Below are 23,993 nucleotides of genomic sequence, written 5' to 3'. Positions count from 1 at the left end.
CTTAACCATGACTGCCAATTTTGGTTTAATCTTGCTTTCAGAAACAACACCACGTTACTGAGCTGGGGGAAGAACATTTACTATCATACGGTGGGAAAATTTTGCAAGTCTTTGTTCCATCAGTGGGCATTAAAATCTGAACTTTCCTGGTTACAAGAGTTTAAACCGTGTATTTTATGTGAAGCACTTCATTGGAGGCGAATCAAATAGTTATGGGGGGGAGGGCACAAGAAACATTAACTAACCATTACATCAATACTATTCCACATAGGAGGCCAAGTAGCGGTAGTCAACAGAAATTCAAAAAATACAGACACACAAGGTTATTCCTTCTCTATCTTGCACTCATCCACTACCGTATGGTTATTCACTCGACTACTACACATTTTCAGACCGAAACTGCAGCTTACCAATGCGGTGATTGTTCCAACCGACCACGTGGCAGGAAAGCGAGTACACAAAGAAAACATATGAAAAATAAATAAAAATCCCCCAAAATATTACTGTAAATGAAAGACTACATTAAAATACATTAAATGAATGAACTTCCATTAAACACAGAGCAATAATACGACCGTGAGCTTAAGGCCCATGGCGCGTGGCCTGACCAAGGCATAAACGCAAAGTTCTTACTGAAATTTGACTAAATTATGGAAATAAACTCTCTTATGGTGGTTTGGTGGTAATCTCACACCTGATTTCAACATCTGGACTTTACTAACGAGCAGTTTTGAGACATTCTGATACCTTTGTTAACAATCCCAAAATCGAGAGCTGCGTCTCCACGTCTGTCCAACGCCGCTATCCTGCGGACACCCCGTCTAACCGTTCTTCGTTCAAAAGGTGGTGGAGGGGATGGTTCGCCAACCTAACAGCCAATGCTCGTGCCTTCGCGACGTCTCTGACCTGACTTGCTCACCTTCTTTGCCAAACTCGTTCGCGTTTAGGGGTTGGTACTATCCTACCACAGAACCAGTCTACTCATGCAATGCTACGACCTCTGACCAAAGCTTTCTGCTACTTCACATAAAATCTCCTTCATACAGCCCAGGTCGTACAAGGGATTACAATTACAAAATAACCTAAATCGGAACGATCACATAGATAACATTGTGGGTAGAGCAAACGAAAGACTGCGATTCATTGGCAGAACACTTAGAAGGTGCAACAGGTCTACTAAAGAGACTGCTTACACCACGCTTGTCCGTCCTATTCTGGAGTATTGCTGTGCGGTGTGGGATCCGCATCAGGTGGGACTGACGGATGACATCGGAAAAGTACAAAGAAGGGCAGCTCGTTTTGTATTATTGCGAAATAGGGGAGATAGTGTCACAGACATGATAAGTGAATCGGAGTGGAAATCATTAAAACAAAGACTTTTTCGTTGCGATGGGATCTTCTCATGAAATTTCAATCACCAGTTTTCTCCTCCGATTGCGAAAACATTCTGTTGGCACCCACCTACATAGGGAAAAATGATCATCATCTGTGCTCGCACAGAAAAATTTAAGTGCTCGTTTTTCCCGCGTGCCGTTCGAGAGTGGAACGGTAGAGAGACAGCTTGAAGGTGGTTTATTGAACCCTCTGCCAGGCACTTCATTGTGAATAGCAGAGTAATCTCGTAGATGTAGATGAAGGGAAAGGATGCAGGGAAACGTGGCACACACGAAATAAAAAAATAATGAATAAATAAATAAACACCGCTTGGTCCATTCTCTCCTGCTTGTTACTCGTAGATTTATTTCTTCAGATTAAAAACACTCTCGCTATAATTCTCCGGTACCGCAATTTATTGAGAAAAATATAGTACGGGACAGCAAATTCCGTTTCACAACTTGCAGGGAGACACTAATGAGGTGCATCTGGACGTTAACGGCGAAGTGGGCTGGAACACCATCATGTAGCAGCCCCCAAACCCTTCGAATCATCAATGGAACTTCTTCCAGCACGGGGGGCAAAGTCACCCACAAGAAACACCGATAATTCCGGCCTGTCAGACGACGTGGAAGGGAGACTAGTCCAAAAATACTGTCGCCAATTATCCGGGTCCACACATTCTGGTTGCACCAATGCTGACGATTCGCTGTCGCCATATCGTTGGGGTTTGTGAATACTATCCCACAGATGGCTGTTATGAAAGTTGAAGATATCACTCCGCGTAAAGGTGGCCTCGTCTGTGAATAGGACGAATGACACAAATCCCGGAATCGTGATTGCCTGGTGGAGAAACCAGTGACAAAACTACTCCCCATGTGGAAAGTCTGTCGCTAGTAAGCCCTGCACACACTGTAAGTGTTAAGGATAGTTACAGCTGTCATGGAGGATGTTCCACACGGTCGGCTGGCTTACCCTGTACTGGTGGGCAATCTGCCTGGTACTGGCATGGCGGTCGCCTTCCATAGTGTTGAATCACATTTTCCTCAAAGTCTCGTACCCGAACACTACGGGTACGTCTGTAAGTAGGCTGTTTAGGTTTTTATGTTGGTAACGTCACGTAGCGCTCTGTATGAAAATCACCGACTGTGCTGTGTGCAGTCTGTGGCTGGTTGGCATTGTTGGAATATTCGCTATTGTAGTGTTGGGCAGTTGGATGGGAACAGCGCGTACCGTTGTGCAATTGGAGGTAAGCCGTCAGCAGTGGTGGATGTGGAGAGAGAGATGCCAGAGTTTTGAGAAGGTACCATAAGCGGATGATCTGCACGTGTGTCCGCCAGAAAAGGCAAATTCGTAAAGATGGATGTCATGAATTGATATAAATATATATGATGACTTTTGAACACTATTAAGGCAAATACATTGTTTGTTCTCTATCAAAATCTTTCATTTGCTAACTATGCCTGTCAGAAGTTAGTACCTTCAGTAGTTAGAATCTTTTATTTAGCTGGCCGTATTGGCGGTCGCTGTATTGCAGTAGTTCGAGTAACGAAGATTTTTGTGACGTAAGTGATTCATGAAAGGTGTAGGTTATTGTTAGTCATGGCTATTCTTTTGTAGGGATTATTGAAAGTCAGATTGCGTTGCGTTAAAAATATTGTGTTTCAGTTTAGTGATGATCAGAATAAGTAAGAGAGAAATGTCTGAGTACGTTCAGTTTTGTTCAGCTGCTTGAAAATCAAATAACGTAAGAGTTTTTCCAGCACTGTCATTCTTAATTTTTCTAAGGGGACGTTACACGCCCTTCATTATTTCCCGCTTCCTGAAACGACCCTGTCTCAGAAAACACTGTTCCAAACAGTGAAAGCTGTGGTTGTTGTCGGCGGCGATAGGTCTCCTGATACAACCTTGCATCCTCTGGGAGAAAACCATGCATACCGCAGCTGTGGCTGCGTAGCACAGCGCGTGTTAGACCGCAGTCTCTGCAACAAAGTGTGATCGAAGAGACGATCTGCGTTTCCGGACATAAATTCATTAGACGTTTTTTGTTCCGTATCCTCTCATCGATCAGTCCCTAGAGTTTGTACACGACGAAAAAAATCACTCTGTATATCGTCCAACGATATAGGGCACACTCGATGTTATTGTCATTTCTGTGGAACATTCGCTGTCCAGTATAGAGTACTCGGTTCTGTCACGAAATGTCCGCATTTAACATGCGATATATTTATTTATACATTCATTTCGCTTGGAAAAATCTAACCAGCTATCCACGGTGACTCAACAGTACTTTTTGTGTAGTACGTAAGCAGTATACAATAATAATAATAATAATAATAATAATAATAATGACACTAGGTATGGTAATGAGTATGTGGTAGTTGAGAAATGACAGGCTTATTTACATTAAGCAATTTCCTTATTATGCTGTTTTCGGATGTGTCTAATGACATCTAAAAGAAAAGTGTGATAACAAAATTGTTCACTCTTCAGAAGAAGAGCAAGCATTAACAGGGTAAGATTAGCAGATGAAATGGAAAGCACAAAACAGAAATAGAGATGAGACAAGCGTAGACAGTTTACACTGTGTCAGCACAGATAGTGGTTCCCTGACGGCAGAAAGAAAACAACGGGGATATGCCGAGAGGGAAGCTACGCTGATGGAAGCGGATAAACCTTTAATCTCCTCTTGAATGCTAAGTGGTTTTGGATAAGGCGCAGGTTGCAGGGTAATTTATTCCACAGTCGTACGGAAGTTATGGAGAAGAGGATCAATAAAAGTTTAGTGTTATGCTGGCGCACGTGTACGTATGTGGTAGGTGTTGTAGATATGGAATGATGACAGGTGTTCGATATGCGAGGAGAAGCGTTGAGGACACCGGCGACTAAGAAAATCACGTAGAAAACAGAACATGTGAAAATAACGTCGTCCACATGGTCGCATTCAAGCTGACTTAAGAAGGAGTAACACGATTAAACAACGAACGTTGCACATGTATTTAGCCAAGCACTCATAGCTAGGTCTAGTGTTACGGTGTTTGCATTATTTCTGCTGTGTTAGGCGACATCACTGTAGTAAAATTTGACAGGACTAAAGAATGGAATGCTTAACACCGCCTGCTGGATGAAAACTATGAAAACAAGTACTCCAAACCGGCATTACACGTGAGTCACATCCCAATGCAAGCCTGTAACGCAACCATCTGTGTGACGTGCGCATAATTATGTATTATTTATGATTAAGGACAACTAATCAATAAAAAAATGCACCGCATGTTCTAATGAATGCATGACAGCCGCCTGACGATGAATTGTAATGATTCGAAACCAGCAACGGTACCGTTTGAATAAAGGAACTTAAAATAAATTTGTGGCTTGTTGCTGGCATTTAAGCACGTCAGCGCAGTAACTACGATGGCAGCCTGAACTAACAACTGTAAACAACAGATGTGTACTCGAATAGTAAGCTGTGAGCAGGTAGTGTTGATTAAGGGACATTAAACCGTAGTGCGAACGTATTTGTGTCACAAATTGCAATGGCGTAACATCTCTAAATTTTTTATTTATTTATTTATTGTTCCGTGGGACCAAATTAAGGAGAAGTCTCCATGGTCATGGAACGAGTCAATACATGAAATTATAACACAATTGTAGAAACAGATAGAATGAAATATCAGAAACATATTCAGGCGGCAAGTCGTAAGTTGAAATAAAGAAAATCAACAATGGAACACTGGAATTTGCTTAATATTTTAGCTCTTCCAGGAGCTCCTCGACAGAACAGAAGGAGTGAGCCATGAGGAAACTCTTCAGTTTGGACTGAAAAGAGGCTACTGCTAAGATTTTTGAGTTCTTGTGGTAGCTTATTGAAAATGGATGCAGCTGAATACTGCACTCCTTTCTGCACAAGAGTCAAGGAAGTGCATTCCACATGCAGATTTGATTTCTGCCTAGTAGTAACTGAGTGAAAGCTGCTAACTCTTGCGAATAAGCTAATATTGCTAACAACAAACGACATTAAAGAAAATACATACTGTGAGGGGAATGTCAGAATTCCCAAACTATTGAATAAGGGTCGACAAGAGGTCCTCGAACTTACACCACATATAGCTCGAACAGCCCGTTTTTGAGCCAAAAATACCCTTTTTGAATCAGAAGAATTACCCCAGAAGATAATACCATACGACATAAGCGTATGAAAATATGCGAAGTAGACTACTTTTCGTGTTAAACTGTCACTTATTTCAGATACTGTTCTAATGGCAAATAAAGCAGCATTTAGTTTCTGAACAAGATCCTGAACATGGGCTTTCCACGACAGCTTACTATCTATCCGAACGCCTAGGAACTTGCAACTGTTCCGTCTCTCTTATAATATGCCCATTCTGTCTGATCAAAATATCGGTTCTTGTTGAATTGTGAGTTAGAAACTGTAAAAACTGAGTCTTACTGTGATTTAGCATCAAATTATTTTCCACAAGCCATGAACTTATTTCACGAACTACATTACTTGATACTGTTTCTATATTACACACAAGATCCTTCACCATTAAGCTGGTGTCATCAGCAAACAGAAATATTTTTGAATCACCTGTAATACTAGAAGGCATATCATTCATATAAATAAGAAACAGCAGTGGCCCCAGCACCGACCCTTGGGGAACGCCCCACTTAACAGTGCCCCATTGGGACTGAACATCACTACCATTCTCAATATTGCGGAGAATTACCTTCTGCTTTTTGTTCTTAAAGTAAGAGGCGAGCCAATTGTAAGCTACTCCCCTTACTCCATAATGGTCCAACTTTAGCAGTAATATTTTGTGGTCAACACAGTCAAAAGCCTTCGTTAATCAAAGAAAACACCTAGCGTTCGCAACCTTTTATTTAATCCGTCCAAAACCTCACAGAGAAAAGAGAATATAGCATTTTCAGTTGTTAAACCATTTCTAAAACCAAACTGTATATTCGACAGCAAATTATGTGAATTTAAATGCTCCAGTATATACAACCTTCTCGATAACTTTAGCAAATACCGATGGCATAGAAATAGGTCTAAAATTGTCAACATTATCCCCGTCTCCCTTTTTATAAAGTGGCTTCACTACCGAGTACTTTAATCGGTCAGGAAACCGACCATTCCTAAAGGAAAAGTTACAGATATGGCTAAGTACTGGGCTAACATACATAGAACAATACTTCAGTATTCTGCTAGATACCCCGTCATATCCATGAGAGTTCTAGGTCTTTAGCGATTTAATTATTAACTCAATCTCCCTCTTTTCAGTATCATGGAGGAGCATTTCAGGTAACAGTATCGAGTTGTAGCATACTGGAAATCAACAAACAAATGACACAGAACGTCAGGGCTAAGCATTAAATAATCAGGTTCCGTTTCCATCTTCCCTTTTGCTATAATTAAGTTTTCGTTACAGATACTAGATTCTGACTGTAAATTCACCTTATTTCTTATCATTTCTTAAGTTTATGTCCATACTTGGTTTACATCCTCCTTTAGTTAATGTAATTATTGCAATGTTTTTCTATGTAAACACTTTGCTATTTTTGTATCTCCTGTACAGATAACATCTGTGTAACTCACAGATTAATCCATGGAGAAGAAATAAAAACTTTGAGGTTCGCTGATGACATTGTAATTCTGTCAGAGACAGCAAAAGACTTGGAAGAGCAGTTGAACGGAATGGACAGTGTCTTGAAAGGAGGGTATAAGATGAACGCCAACAAAAGCAAAACAAGGATAATGGAAAGTAGTCGAATTAAGTCGGGTGATGCTGAGGGAATTAGAATAGGAAATGAGACACTTAAAGTAGTAAAGGAGTTTTGCTATTTGGGGAGCAAAATAACTGATGATGGTCGAAGTAGAGAGGATATAAAATGTAGACTGGCAATGGCTAGGAAAGCGTTTCTGAAGAAGAGAAATTTGTTAACATCGAGTACGGATTTAAGTGTCAGGAAGTCGTTTCTGAAAGTATTTGTATGGAGTGTAGCCATGTATGGAAGTGAAACATGTACGATAAATACTTTAGACAAGAAGAGAATAGAAGCTTTGGAAATGTGGTGCTGCAGAAGAATGCTGAAGATTAGATGGGTAGATCACATAACTAATGAGGAGGTATTGAATAGAATTGGGGAGAAGAGGAGTTTGTGGCACAACTTGACTAGAAGAAGGGATCGGTTGGTAGGACATATTCTGAGGCATCAAGGGATCACCAATTTAGTACTGGAGGGCAGCGTGGAGGGTAAAAATCGTAGAGGGAGACCAAGAGATGAATACATTAAGCAGATTCAGAAGGATGTAGGTTCAAAAATGGTTCAAATGGCTCTGAGCACTATGGGACTTAACATCCGTGGTCATCAGTCCCCTAGAACTTAGAACTACTTAAACCTAACTAACCGAAGGACGTCACACACATCCATGCCCGAGGCAGGATTCGAACCTGCGACCGTAGCAGTCGCGCGGTTCCGGACTGAGCGCCTAGAACCGCTAGACCACCGCGGCCGGCAGAAGGATGTAGGCTGCAGTAGGTACTGGGAGATGAAGAAGCTTGCACAGGATAGAGTAGCATGGAGAGCTGTATCAAACCAGTCTCGGGACTGAAGACCACAACAACAACAAAGTCACGTATCATGTTCATCTGTGTTTGCGACCTTCAGTTGTCATCTGAAGATGGCCTGAGAAGTCGAAAGCTGGATCATGACGAAATAAATATAATTTTGTAGAACATTAGGAAATGTTTTTCCTTTGTAATATTAATATCACGTTCTGTCAAGCACCGACGTAAACTTAATTTTCCCAATTTTTTATTAGTACAGCCTCAAAACCTTTTTTTTTTCTTTTTTTTTTGTGAAACGCATATTGTATACCATTAAGAAGTAATGGAGGAACTGTGGCACGGAAATATCTACAGCTCAACTTTCGGTGTGATACGAAGCTGCCTCATGACTCTTTAGGGTCATTATCGATATTGGAGAACTGATCGAATAGTCGATACGTCGATCGTTCAGAAAATTTTGCAATCTTTTACCGCGGAGCGCACATTTCTAGGCGAAGAACTAGGTAACGGAGCTCGCTGGCGCCTGCGGACGCGAGAAGGGCGTTTCACGCACTGTTGGCGCGGGCAGACGCAGGGCCGGAAGTGGAGTGAGTCACGCGCCCCCTCCCGCCTCCCTTCAATTAGCGCCGGCAGGAAGGCGTGCCTCCGCCGCGCACTGACCTATCGAACGCTAGGCGCGCCGCGCGACATCTGAGGCGCTCGCACCCTTCCCAAGGCCGCCGCAGCAGCCACCAGACGGGCCTATTGATCCGGTGACGTCACCGCTCAGGCAGCTGCAGGCTCTGCGCGCGGCGGGACCCTCATTCACATCCTGGTCCTGCCCAGCCGAATCACCGCGCAAAACTGCCGCACGCCGGTAGCAGCGCTGCCACACCTCCCCCCCCCCCCCCCTTCCCCTACTCCTGGCGGGCGCGCGTCACGAAAGGGGAACGTGACGGCGCATCAGATCAGAGGCTCACGACGAGGTAAGGGAAGGTCATGTCAGTGTGTGTGCTAGGAAGTCCCGCACGTAATGGGGTCAAGTGCTAGGCGCCGGCCGGAGTGGCCGTGCGGTTCTAGGCGCTACAGTCTGGAGCCGAGCGACCGCTACAGTCGCAGGTTCGAATCCTGCCTCGGGCATGGATGTGTGTGATGTCCTTAGGTTAGTTACGCTTAATTAGTTCTAAGTTCTAGGCGACTGATGACCTCAGAAGATAAGTCGCATAGTGCTCACAACCATTTGAACCATATTTCAAGTGAAAGGCGCCGGGTGGGTTCAACCTACCACGAATGCCGGACATTTGCCACGCCGGACATTTGCCACGCTGGACATTTGCCACACCTGCCCCTTGGCCAGGTAGCGATCCCTCAGGTAAGGGACGCCCTTCCTCGTACTTCTTCTGTCCGCTTTCAAACCGTCGTCTCCACATCTTACTCGATACAACCAGTACGCAAGCGACCTTCTTTGACATCTTGGCCAAATACAAAGCTTTCTTTTCCGAAATCGAAATATTTATAACTTTTGGGAAACGAAAGCAATACCGACGATTATGTCAGTAAGTAATTAGTTCTGCCAAGTATAGATATACAGGGTGTTACAAAAAGGAATGGCCAAACTTTCAGGAAACATTCCTCACACACAAATAAAGAAAAGATGTTATGTGGACATGTGTCCGGAAACGCTTAATTTCCATGTTAGACCTCATTTTAGTTTCGTCCACCTACGCTCACTGGAGCACGTTATCATGATTTCATACGGGACACTCTACCTGTGCTGCTAGAACATGTGCCTTTACAAGTACGACACAACATGTGGTTCATGCACGATGGAGCTCCTGCACATTTCAGTCGAAGTGTTCGTACGCTTCTCAACAACAGATTCGGTGACCGATGGATTGGTAGAGGCCGACCAATTCCATAGCCTCCACGCTCTCCTTACCTTAACTCTCTTGACTTTCATTTATGGGGGCATTTGAAAGCTCTTGTCTACGCACCCCGGTACCAAATGTAGAGACTCTTCGTGCTCGTATTGTGGACGGCTGTGATACAATACGCCATTCTCCAGGGCTGCATCAGCGCATCAGGGATTCCATGCGACGGAGGGTGGATCCATGCATCCTCGCTAACGGAGGACATTTTGAACATTTCCTGTAACAAAGTGTTTGAAGTCACGCTGGTACGTTCTGTTGCTGTGTGTTTCCATTCCATGATTAATGTGATTTGAAGAGCAGTAATAAAATGAGCTCTAACATGGAAAGTTAGCGTTTCCGGACACATGTCCACATAACATATTTTCTTTCTTTGTGTGTGAGGAATGTTTCGTGGAAGTTTGGCCGTACCTTTTTGTAACACCCTGTAGATCCCACTGCCTGTACGGTCGCTTCCTTTCACGCTTACTGATTGCGATAGAAACAGTCCTTCGCCATGGGAGCAACAAGAAAGAGACGATGTACAGAGAATGCGAATGTACGCTAATCATTTGTTTTTGATCACTGCATTTGTGCCTACTTTAACTACTGCAACTGCATGCCCAAAAGACAATATGGAAATAAGAAATGAGTATGTGAATGTGTGAAAAGAAGAACGACATACTCCATATTAATTTACTCTCTAAAATGCGATATCCCTTCCGGCGAAACATTAGTTAATAAAGTGTAGCGGGACTATGTTAGAAACATGACTGAAAATATGTTCATCAAATAGAGATAAGAACATCCATGACTGACATGTCATCTAAATCGCTCCAGGCAAATGCTGGGATGGTTCCTTTGAAAGGACACGGCCGACTTCCTTCCCCATCCTTCCCTAATCCGATGAGACCGATGACCTCGCTGTTTGGTCTCTTCCCCAAAACAATGCAATCCAAACCATCTAAAGTCGACGTACAATTTTAAAATGTTAGAAATAAGGAAATGAAGTAATACAGAATGCTAAGCTTGTAACGTACGTTGTTGTTTTACATTGTTTAGCTCTGTTATTTACAGGGTCACAGAGAAAGCATCCTAGGTTTTGGAGGGAAAAGTCGTAATTGTAATGATCTGCATTACAACAGAAATAAGAAGCACAACTTAAGGAAAAATAATGTAATGTGTGTTCCAGCTCACAAGCGACATTGAAGCAGATAAAAAAAATGGTTCAAATGGCTCTAACCAGTATGGGACTCAACTGCTGAGGTCATTAGTCCCCTAGAACTTAGAACTAGTTAAACCTAACTAACCTAAGGACATCACAAACATCCATGCCCGAGGCAGGATTCGAACCTGCGACCGTAGCGGTCTTGCGGTTCCAGACTGCAGCGCCTTTAACCGCACGGCCACTTCGGCCGGCTTTGAAGCAGATAGTTCCTGTGACTTAGCATGGGCAGAGGCTATATTCGACAACCGTAATAAATTAATAACTGGCTCCTTTTACCGACCCCCGGTCTCAGATGAAACAGTTGCTGAACACTTCAAAGAAAACTTGAGTCTCATCACAAATAGGTACCCTAATCATACAATTATAGTTGGCAGTGACTTCAATCTACCTTCCGTATGTTGACAAAAATACATTTCCAGACCCTATTGTAGATAGAAAACAACTTCCGTAATTGTTCTGATTGCTTTTTTAAAAAATTATTTTGAACAATCAGTTCACGAGGCCATTCAAGTTGTAAATAGTTACGGAAACACACTTGACCTCTTAGTCACAAATAATCCTGAGCATCACGTCGGATACAGGGATTAGTGAACACATGGTCGTAGCGAGGCTCAATTCCGTAACAAAGAAATTTACACAAAACTAAACGTGACATATATCTATTTATAAAAGCAACTAAAAATTCGGTTGACGTCTTTCTAAGAGACATTCTCCAATCCTTCCAAACTATGTAAGTAAAGACCATATGTGGCTTAAGTTCAAAGAAATAGTATCAACAGCACTCGAGAGATTCATAGCAAATAAATTAATAAGAGACGGAACTGATCCTCCATGGTACACAAAACACGACAGAAAGCTGCTGCAGGAGAACCGAAAAAGGCACGTATAATTTAGACGAGCACAAAATCTCCAAGATTGGCGAAGTTTTACTGAGGCTCGAAATTTGGTGCGGATTTCAATGCGAGATGCAGTTTCCACAACGAAACTCTCTCTACAAATGTGGCGGAAAATCCAAAGAGATTCTGGTTCTATGTTAAGTAAATCAGCGGAAAGGCTGTGTAAGCGATGTGGAGGAGGAGGAGGGGGAGACAAGGGACCCAACCCTTAGGAGCAGGTAAAATCGTGGCAAATGTCCGGCGTGGCAGATGTCCGCACACCCCTACGACTACCAGTCATCAACTTTTACCTGTGACATCAAACTTGCGCAGAGATAGAACAGAACATGGACAGCAATTTGTTACAAGTCTGCAGCATGTTCTCTTGGCCGTTGTAATCACAGTTGTAAAACTATCGAAGGTTACCGTAGTCTGTAAGTACACTCCTGGAAATGGAAAAAAGAACACATTGACACCGGTGTGTGAGACCCACCATACTTGCTCCGGACACTGCGAGAGGGCTGTACAAGCAATGATCACACGCACGGCACAGCGGACACACCAGGAACCGCGGTGTTGGCCGTCGAATGGCGCTAGCTGCGCAGCATTTGTGCACCGCCGCCGTCAGTGTCAGCCAGTTTGCCGTGGCATACGGAGCTCCATCGCAGTCTTTAACACTGGTAGTATGCCGCGACAGCGTGGACGTGAACCGTATGTGCAGTTGACGGACTTGGAGCGAGGGCGTATAGTGGGCATGCGGGAGGCCGGGTGGACGTACCGCCGAATTGCTCAACACGTGGGGCGTGAGGTCTCCACAGAACATCGATGTTGTCGCCAGTGGTCGGCGGAAGGTGCACGTGCCCGTCGACCTGGGACCGGACCGCAGCGACGCACGGATGCACGCCAAGACCGTAGGATCCTACGCAGTGCCGTAGGGGACCGCACCGCCACTTCCCAGCAAATTAGGGACACTGTTGCTCCTGGGGTATCGGCGAGGACCATTCGCAACCGTCTCCATGAAGCTGGGCTACGGTCCCGCACACCGTTAGGCCGTCTTCCGCTCACGCCCCAACATCGTGCAGCCCGCCTCCAGTGGTGTCGCGACAGGCGTGAATGGAGGGACGAATGGAGACGTGTAGTCTTCAGCTATGAGAGTCGCTTCTGCCTTGGTGCCAATGATGGTCGTATGCGTGTTTGGCGCCGTGCAGGTGAGCGCCACAATCAGGACTGCATACGACCGAGGCACACGGGGCCAACACCCGGCATCATGGTGTGGGGAGCGATCTCCTACACTGGCCGTACACCACTGGTGATCGTCGAGGGGACACTGAATAGTGCACGGTACATTCAAACCGTCATCGAACCCATCGTTCTACCATTCCTAGACCGGCAAGGGAACTTGCTGTTCCAACAGGACAATGCACGTCCGCATGTATCCCGTGCCACCCAACGTGCTCTAGAAGGTGTAAGTCAACTACCCTGGCCAGCAAGATCTCCGGATCTGTCCCCCATTGAGCATGTTTGGGACTGGATGAAGCGTCGTCTCACGCGGTTTGCACGTCCAGCACGAACGCTGGTCCAACTGAGGCGCCAAGTGGAAATGGCATGGCAAGCCGTTCCACAGGACTACATCCAGCATCTCTACGATCGTCTCCATGGGAGAATAGCAGCCTGCATTGAAGCGAAAGGTGGATATACACTGTACTAGTGCCGACATTGTGCATGCTCTGTTGCCTGTGTCTATGTGCCTGTGGTTCTGTCAGTGTGATCATGTGATGTATCTGACCCCAGGAATGTGTGAATAAAGTTTCCCCTTCCTGGGACAATGAATTCACGGTGTTGTTATTTCAATTTCCAGGAGTGTAAGTGTAGGCAATCGTAGTTATCCTAGTATCTTTGGTCAGTTAAGGTCGGACTCGTATTACCTATACTTTAGGTGTGTTGCATACCTATCTGGTGTTACTTCATAACGATTGCTCTGTTTATGAATGCAGTCAGCGTCTTACTAGGTTCCCCTAAAAACCGGAATCGGTAAACCGTCGAGGAACTGAATAAAGATATACGTAAATGGCCGCCTAACTTACGGAACATTATTGTTCTACTTAGTTATTTTCTGTTTCATATTCAAGAACAAATAGTATTTACGCCAAAATTAAACATTCCAATGTTATATTCAGGCTTTATTCGAAAACTGTAATGTGAAACAAAGGGATGTTGTAGAAAAAATAAGTAAAACAACACAGATTTGTCATATAGACATAACAAAAAGATAAAATGAAAATAAAAAAACCAGAACAAAAATATATCAGACATTGCTTCAATACTTTGGGAAACTTACATAAAACATGTTTCTGTTATTCACAAAAAGCTTTCGCATGTATCAATAATGACAGGAAATTCTTGCCTTTGATCATGATGAAGAGCATTATATTGAGAACAAAATATGTATTTAATGCATGAAAACTGTACTTCATAAGTAATTGCTTCATCACTTGTAAAATGATACAACTTATATTCTGTAAGGATACAGAAATAAAACACCCAATGGATTGAAAATGAATGATGTGCAGTTCTAATTATGCACAAAACAAAACAACCAAACTAACAAAGAAAACAGAAATCATTGGCTCCCAGTTTCTCTCTTACATATTCATTTATGCAGCAAAGGGGTCTTTGTAGCTAACTGCAGACACTAACAGATCATCCTGATCTCAGCAGAGGCATCTGTTCAGATAGATAGGAAGACCAGTACACCATACGGAATTTTTCAGCAAAGCTAACTGCAGGTACATACTACCCTGAAGAGGATTCCAGCAGAGGGGTCTGGCTACTAACTATGACACCAGCAGACAGCAGCTTGTCTAACTGTGGACATATGCTGATCCCAATGAATACCCCAACAGAGGGATCTGGCAGCCAACTGTGAAACCAGAAGATCCTGAAGAAGATCCCAGACAGTGGTCTGTTCAGCTAACTAGGAACACTGCCTAATTGTGAACAAAATCTCAGCAGAGGACTGTGTTCAGCTAACTGTTAACAGGAGCAGACCTTGAAGGAGATCACAGCAGAGAGGCCTGTTTAGCTAACTCGGGATATCAGCAAAGGCTAAGGAATTTTCCAGCAAAGAAGTGTGCTCAGCTAACTGGGGACATGTGCTGACTCTGAAGAAGACTGCAGCAGAGGGATCTGACAAGTAACTGTGATACCAGTGCACCCTGAAGAAGATCCCAGCAGAGGGTTCTGTTCAGCTATCTGGGAACACCACCAGGTCCTGAAGATTTCAGCAGAGGGGTCTGTCCAGATAACTTCAAACACCAGCAGATCCTGCAGATATCAGTATAATAGAAAGACCAGTGAATCCTAAGGAATTTTTAGGCAAAGGTGTGTGTGCAGCTAGCTAGGGACATAGTTCTGAAGAAGATCCCAGCAGAAGGGTCTGGCAACTAACTGCAACACCAGAAGACCCTGAAGAAGATCCTTGCAGAGTGGTCTATTCAGCAACACCACCAGATCCTGAAGAAGATCTCAGCAACAAGGTTTGTTCATCTAATTGGGAACACTAGCAGATCTTGAAGGAGATCATAACACAGAGGTGTGAATAGTTTACTTGGAACACCAGCAGATCATAAGGAATTTCGCAGCAGAGGGGTGTGTTCAGCTAAATGGAGGCATACGCTGATCCTGACAAAGATGCCCAGCAGAGGGGCGTACCAACTACCTGGGACAACAGAAGATCCTGAAGAACAATCCAGCACCAGTCTGTTCCACTAACCAGGAACAGCAAAGAGAGTTCTGTTGAGTTAACTGGGAACACTGCCAGATCCTGAAGAAGATCTCAACAGATAGGTATGTCCAGCTAACTAGCAATACCAGCAGATCCTGAAGAAGGTCTCAGCAAAGAGATATGATCAGCGAACTGGGACTACCAGTAGATACTGGAAGAGATCACAGCAGAGGGTCTATTTAGCTAACTCTGGTCACAAAGAGGTCCTGAAAACGATGATAGCAGAGAAATCTGTTTAGCCAACTACAGTTACCAAGAGATCCTTAAGTTCTCATCAGAAGGAACATCAGTAGATCGTAAGGAATTTTGCAGAAGAGGAATCTTTTCAACTATCTCTTAAATACTGGAGAGTTTTAGATTGTAAACAGGCTAGCTATCACAGGCATACTGACACAAAACCCTTTCTTTATAACAGTAATTGTAAAAGCAAATGTTCAAACATTCAAATGCGTGTGAATTTCTAAGAGTCCAAACCGCTGAGGTCATCGGTCCCTAGACTTTAGATTAGATTTACTTTCATTCCAATTGATCCATAGTGAGGAGGTCCTCCAGGATGTAGAACATGTTAGAAAAACAGTAATACATGGCAAATTTTTACAACTAAAACAAATAAGCTAAAGTACCTTCCACAGTTCCCAAGTCGAATGATCATTTTTTTAATGAACACTACATGAAAGGATCATTTTACAACACTCATTTGCTAAGATCGCATTAAAGCACTGAATTTAAAATAAAAAAAAGTTTTTTATTTATAAGGTAATAAACGTATAATAGAACTACCACAATACTTATTTACAGTGAACACATTACTACACTGAAATGGTGCAGAAGTTAGATTGTACACACACACACACACACACACACACACACACACACACGCGCGCGCGCGCGCGCGCGCACACACACACAACACAATCAGTTGGTTCTAGTGGGAAATTAATCAATGGAGTGGAAGGAGTTGGCCACCAATAGATCCTTTAGGTTTCTCGTAAACTGAATTTCATTGGTTGCTGAGCTTTTTATGGCTGCTGGCAAGTTATTGAAAATGTATGTTCCTGAATAATGCACACCTTTTTGTACAAGAGTAAGTGACTTTAAATACTTGTGAAGATTATTCTTACTTCTAGTATTGATTCCTATTATTCTTCCTACTGTTCTGTAGAGTACAGCAAGAGCAGAATCTGAAGATGAAGCTAGCAAAGGGATGGATCTGTCCAAGAACTGAGGACAGCAGCAGACCCTGAAGAAACTTCCAACAGTGGAATCTATTCAGCAAACCAGAAACACCAGCAGATCCTGAGGAAGATCCAAGTAGAGAGGTGTATTCAATACCTAGTACACTAACCAGAACTTTAATCCTACTATACTTTAGAGTACATTAAGTACAATATCGTGACTTACTTTTACTGCATCTTGCGCCTATGTCTACTCTACCAGAAATTCACATTACAGCCAGGCCACATGGACAGCTGACTTCCACGAAGGCAGTACAAGCATGTCCCACTCAGCCACCAGACGGCAACACCAGTGTCGTCAGAGGTTGCTGGCCCATGAATCTTTTCCTTACATGGGTCACATGACAGCAAATAGGACCAACTGTAGCCTGGCACCTGGGGCTGTATTTAGGACAGTGCATGGACCCTAAAGGGCTAGTTCACTCTGCGTTGGCTCCCTGAGACATGCGCCGAATGTAGTCACATTTGATCAATCACAAGTTCCCTCTGGAACCATTGTTATGCCGCCATCAGAGCCCGCTTCCATCTTTGCATTTGGATCTTCTGCTGTGGTGATACCCTGAAGAAAATGTGGTCCTAATGCAGTGACACATCTTCAGACTTGCAAAAATATTCAGTTTAGTTTCGTTAATGGCTTTGCTGAACTTAGAATCTCGACCCAGTCTTTGGTAAGGCCCTTCAGGACTCTGACTCTCGCGCACTGGGCGTTCAGACTCTTAATAGTGAATTCTCTGTGTGTATTGTGAATCTGTTGGCCTTATACCACTGCAGCTAATCAGTATTCATTGTCAGGTAGACTTGTTTTGGTTTAATGACTACTTACAAACCAACTGCTGCCAGAGACAATTGTATCAATTCTAATTTCAATAAACTTTAAGTTCATTGTATATTTGGATCTTATTTCTTGGACAACTTTGGCGGACCTATTATTTGGCGATGAGGGTTATTTTTCCTTTGCTTCCATGTGTGTTCTGACCCAGGTAGACATTGATTTTATGAGTATGTTCACATACACTCACTCCTGCTACATTGCTTCTAGTATGGTGTCTCCAACCGATCCTGCCCCCAGGTCTTAGTACTGTCGCAGCAGAAGAAGGGCACCCAGGCACCCCTTCTTAAAGTGACTAATGGCCATCCCTGTGGCCTTCCTGGTGCTCGCCAATCGACTCTACCAGATGGACACCATGGTCAATAGTTTCCAATTGGCAACTCCATAGTTTTCACCATTCGATAAGAAGATCGACCCATTGGCGCAATACACTACTGGCCATTAAAATTGCTACACCAAGAAGAAATGAAGATGATAAACGGGTATTCATTGGACAAATATATTATACTAGAACTGACATGTGATTACATTTTCACGCAATTTGGGTGCATAGATCCTGAGAAACCAGTACCCGGCACAATCACCTCGGGCCGTAATAACGGCCTTGATACGCCTAGGCACTGAGTCAGACAGAGCTTGGCGTGTACACGTACAGCTGCCCATGCAGCTTCAACACGATTCCACAGTTCATCAAGAGTACTGATTGGCGTATTGTGACGAGCCAGTTGCCCGGCCACCATTGAGCAGACATTTTCAATTGGTGAGAGATCTGGAGAATGTGCTGGCCAGGGCAGCAGTCGAACATTTTCTATATCTAGAAAGGCCCGTACAGGACCTGCAACATGCGGTCGTGTGTTATCCTGCTGAAATGTAGGGTTTTGCAGTAATCGAATGAAATGTAGCGTCCACTGTCAAAGTGCCGACAATGCAAAGAAAAGGTGACCGAGATGTGTAACCAATGGCACTCTATACCATCAGGAGATGACGAATACACGCTTCCAATGTGCGTTCCCCATGATGACCCAAACACGGATGCGACCGTCATGATGCTGTAAACAGAACCTGGATTCATCCGAAAAAATGACGTTTTGCCATTCGTGCGCTCAGGTTCGTTGAGTACATCATCGCAGGCGCTCCTGTCTGTCAGGCAGCGTCAAGGGCAACCGCAGCCATGGTCTCCGAGCTGATAGTCCATGCTGCTGCAAACGTCTAATGGTTCTAATGGCTCTGAGCACTATAGGACTTAACTTCTGAGGTCATCAGTCCCCTAGAACTTAGAACAACTTAATCCTAACTAACCTAAGGACATCACACACATCCATGCCCGAGGCAGGATTCGAACCTGCGACCGTAGCAGTCGTGCGGTTCCAGACTGAAGCGCCTAGAACCGCTCGGCCACCCTGGCCGGCCTACAAACGTCGTCGAACTGTTCGTGCAGATGGTTGTTGTCTTGCAAACATCCCCATCTGTTGACTCGAGACGTGGCTGCACGATCCGTTACAGCCATGCGGGTAAGATACCTGTCATCTCCTGAACCGACCGATTCCATATTCTGCTAACAGTCATTGGATCTCGACAAACGCGAGCAGCAGTGTCGCGATACGATAAACCGCAATCGCGATAGGCTACAATCCGACCTTCATCAAAGTCGGAAATGTCATGGTACACATTTCTCCTCTTTACACGAGGCATCACAACAACGTTTCACCAGGCAACGCCGGTCAACTGCTGTTTGTGTATTAGAGATCGGTTGGAAATTTTCCTCATGTCAGCACTTGTAGGTGTCGCCACCGGCGCCAACCTTGTGTGAATGCTCTGAAGAGCTAATCATTTGCATATCACAGCATCTTCTTCCTGTCGGTTAAATGTTGCGTCTGTAGCACGTCATCTTCGTGGTGTAGCAATTTTAATGGCCAGTAGTGTTCGTCATCTGCATGGAGCAACACTTCCTCGTGCATGGCATTCCAGGTGTCCACGACAGCATACTTTCTTCCTGGGATACGCTGGTCGCGAGATATGCCATCTCCTGCAACAGCTCAATCTCGAAGTGAAATCGCATGCCCTCCCTTATGATAAGATCAAGTCTAGCTTATTGAAATATTTTAATTCCTAGCTGCACGTGGTGTTGTGCCAAAATGACTTTTTTCCCTGCCACAAACTTCATGGACAATCTTACTGGGAAAGGACTGCCCATCTCAAGGGCCTGTCTTGCAGATGCAATTTCCAGTGTAGTAACTCTCAGTGTAGACAATCATATGTGGCCTCTTGGTTAGACACTTGATCTGCTGGAGTTGTGGGACAGGTTACTAGAAACTTGCCTTGCTTTTGAGAAATCTCTTCAGTCACCTGCCACTCTGCAGGACGCTTGACAAATTTGCACCACCCGACTACACACTGCCGAGGAAGGCACAACTATAACAGACACACGTTGCGGTATGGTAGTTGATTAAAACAGTGATTCAGGAAGTGCAGAACGAATTTATTTTATTTCCAGTAATGATTACAAAAGTTCTGGTACTTAGATCCGTAGGTAACTGGTTCCAGTCAGCAATGACTATCTTCAGATCAGCCACTATGTCTTTATTATTGTAGGACATGTTATAAAATAGATCAGAAGATGTTCACTGCTGACCAAAACTAGTAGCCTAAGGCCCCAATGTCTTGTGGTCACTAGTGGAAATAAAAGAAATTCATTCTTAACTATAGTTGAGTCACTGTAAGAAGACAGCTGCAGTGGCCTGCATGTAGCAGCTAGCTTCACAGGCCTGCTACAGTCAATAATGTTAAACGGTTTTGTAAACATCTCTGTGGCAATTCCTCAGTGTTGCTGGAGCTCTACAGATGGCTATTGTGTCGCCTGTGGCCATGTGTGCTTCATACTTGAAAGTCGGCAACAGCGCTGCCAGCTGCCAGGTATCAAGCTGTCTTGACTATAGGTGTCACCCACAGCAGATCCCCTCCTGCAGTCAGTGCTTCATTAGCCATCAACAACGCCAGTGTCCTTTCTCACCACTGCACGAACTACTCGCCCTGTGGAAAGTCCAGCCACTGAGCTGCAATATGCCAGGTGGCGATTAAGATGAATGTGGATCCTGCTTGCAGGAACGCCTCGGGTGCTAATGGATATGAAGAGGTGGACCCTTTTCTGGACATCTTGAACAGTGAAGCAGTGCTTTGCCACAGGAGTGACTCGCTGGCCTCAACAGGCTGCAGGGCAACATGGGTTGGTCCATGACCTCATCAACTGTAACTTGCCATTCCAGATGGAGTTGCTTCCATTGAATCTTCCTGACAGCCTGCTGTGCACTTACAGCAACGATCTTGTCAAGATTAATAGGTGTTTTACAACTCCGGTTCAATATCACTTGACTGACCTGGCTACCAAGACCCTGCTCCTGGAGGCACCAGGTACCATTAACCTCTCAGGTATGGATCTCTTTCATGGACTGGGCCTTGACATCAATTACTCTATCCTCAAAATCAATTTGTTGGGTGTTAATGCTCTTTTTCACGAGTTTAATTATGTCTTTTTCCACTGCAACTCAGAGGTCAACGATTTTGAGGCACACGTGTTCCTCCTTCCATCTGCAATGCTAAAATTCCATAGAGCCAGGAATGTTCCTTTCATGTTCCATGATAAGCTGCAGCTGGAGGTCCAGCAGCTCCAGAATGAGGGTGTCCTCTTGTGGGTGTCCAATAGCCAGTGGACCGCCCCCACTGTCATCACTGAGAAACCCAATGGGGTGCTGCACTTGTGTGGCGATTTTAATTCCACTATTAATATTCAGTTGGTCATAGATATCTATCTCTCGAGTTGAGGAAATCCTCCCTAGTCTAGCCTAATGGGAGGAGTTTTGCTAAGATCTATCTCAGGGGTGCATATCTCCATCTTCTGTTCGAAGAGGGTTCACACTGTTTCTTGATGATCAACACCCTTTTACGTCTTCTCCAATGCCAAAGGCTACCTTTCTACAATGCCAGAACTCCAGCGATCTTCCAGCAATATCTGCTGGGTCCAGCACATGGCCACTTATTTAGATGACATTCTTGCAGTCAGCAAAGACCTTCACGATCCTTCACCAGGCAAACATAAGTTATAACAAAGGCAAATGCTATTTGTTCTTTCCCCAGGTTGAGTACCAAGGTTACATTTTCAGCACTTCAGGCATTCACCCAACCCCACAATATGTTGAGGTCATTCAAAAGCTGCTGACTCCACCAATACCAGACGAATGAAATTGTTGTTGGGCAACTATAGTTATTAATGTAAATTCATTCTGCATGTAATGGTCATTGCCAAAGCCTTACATTACTTCCTATGCAACAATGACCACTGGAACTGGACCTCTGAGTGTGATAAGGCGTTTCAGGTTTTGAAATAGGCCCTCCTCAGCCCTCCGAGCCTCATAGTGTATGACCCCACCAAGCCTCTCTGCCTAGCCACAGATGCAATGAAATATAGAGTCGGCGCAGTTTTTTCTCCTTACCATAGACGCCTTTGAGTGTCCTATTGCCTTTGTGTCCAAGACCTTATTCGCAGACCAATGCAGTTTTAGTCAAATTGAGAAAGAGGCACCTGCCGTCATCATCGGGATCAAAAAATTCGAAGATTATGTCAATGATCGCCATTTCACTCTCTCTACTGATCACAAGCCATTACTCTTCGTTTTTAAGGAGTCAGGCATCATTATGACAAGAACGGCATTCCACCTGCATCAGTTGGTCCTTTTCTTGTTTGATTTCAGTTATGACATCCAGTTCCATTCTATAGACCTCCTTTCATGTCTGCCTCTAGAAGGGATCCACCCCTTGGCATTAATGCTGAAGTCTGCTTTCAACTTTACAACATAGCTGCAGAACCTGTGGTCAGTTTGCCATTGTGTCCATAACCCATCATGAGCCATAACGCCAAGGAGAAATTGGGTAGCTGTATGACTCTTGGCAGTTACATCAGTCTGATGTCCAGCTGTACTGGCATCACCACTATGAGCTCCCCACACTCAACAGGGTGCTCTCAATCCATGGAGATGACAATCACATCAAGGTCTTCATCCCAGCAGCTTTTCAGCAGTGTACCTTGTCTTTATTGCATGCCAGGCACTGGGGCCTGGTCTTCATCATCAGGCATCTGGTCCACCAACATGTGTCCTGGAGGGGCATGCATGTGGCATTCACCTGCACGATTGAGGTCTGACCAACATGCTAAGGCAAGCAGGTGGCTCTTCCAAATGATTTTTTTCCATGGCCAGATACTTTGGCCCTTTGTTCTAGGATCCATCTGTAGTTTGCTGGCTCAATCATGGGGAACTCTTGGCTGACCACCATCGATGCTGGTAGTGGTTTTCCCTATATTGCCCACACACCCAACAAGCACGCTGGACAAACTATCTACAAACTACTACTAATAACATTGCTTTAAAACAAGCGTTCAGTGCATAGTGTTGTGGAATGGGGAAAAAAACCGCAAACTGGCGTTCATAAGAAGAAGAACAACACCAAACATGCAACAGGAGCGTAATATGTAGGAAATTGTCCACGCAACCTGCCACTGATGATGCCTTGCAGAAGATAAAGGCGAAACGCGTATGGCACTAAAATTGTGTTTTATTCAGTTGCTGTCAGACGGTCCATAAGTAAAAATTATTAATATACCGTAATATTACACGCAACTGAGGAAGACAGGACTATAAAAGTTGAAGATACCCTCAAACTATTCCAGATTTTTTCTATTGCTTCGCTCCTTGAAACATTTGTTACTGACAATGCCCCCCCCCCCCCCCCCAATTAGCTTCTGCAGAACTTACCATCCATACAGTACCCTTCCACTCTGTCTCCAATGGTCTGGCTGAATATTTTGTCTATATGTTTAAAACAAATCCACCTGAACTCCACTGGCATCGCCCCTCTTCCTGGCATCATACTGTTCAAGCTCCCAGGAGTGAAATTAAAATTCAAAGTGAAAGGTAAGTTTCACTGATGACATGGATGTGAGTAAAAATTACGGATCTGCTGGAGGGAATGAAAAGTTTGATGAGTACAGAACTGGAATAAGAGTAAATCGAAGAAAGACGAAAGTAATGAGAACTAGCAGAAATGAGAAGTCCGAGAAACTTAACATCAGTATTGCTGGCCACGAAGTAGATGAATTTAAGGAATTCTGTTATCTAGACACCAAAATTAACCATGACGGACGGAGCAAGGGGGACGACA

This window comes from Schistocerca americana, chromosome 8 (assembly GCF_021461395.2).
Source record: "Schistocerca americana isolate TAMUIC-IGC-003095 chromosome 8, iqSchAmer2.1, whole genome shotgun sequence".
Lineage (NCBI taxonomy): Eukaryota > Metazoa > Arthropoda > Insecta > Orthoptera > Acrididae > Schistocerca > Schistocerca americana.
Note: the sequence above shows the minus strand (reverse complement) of the source record.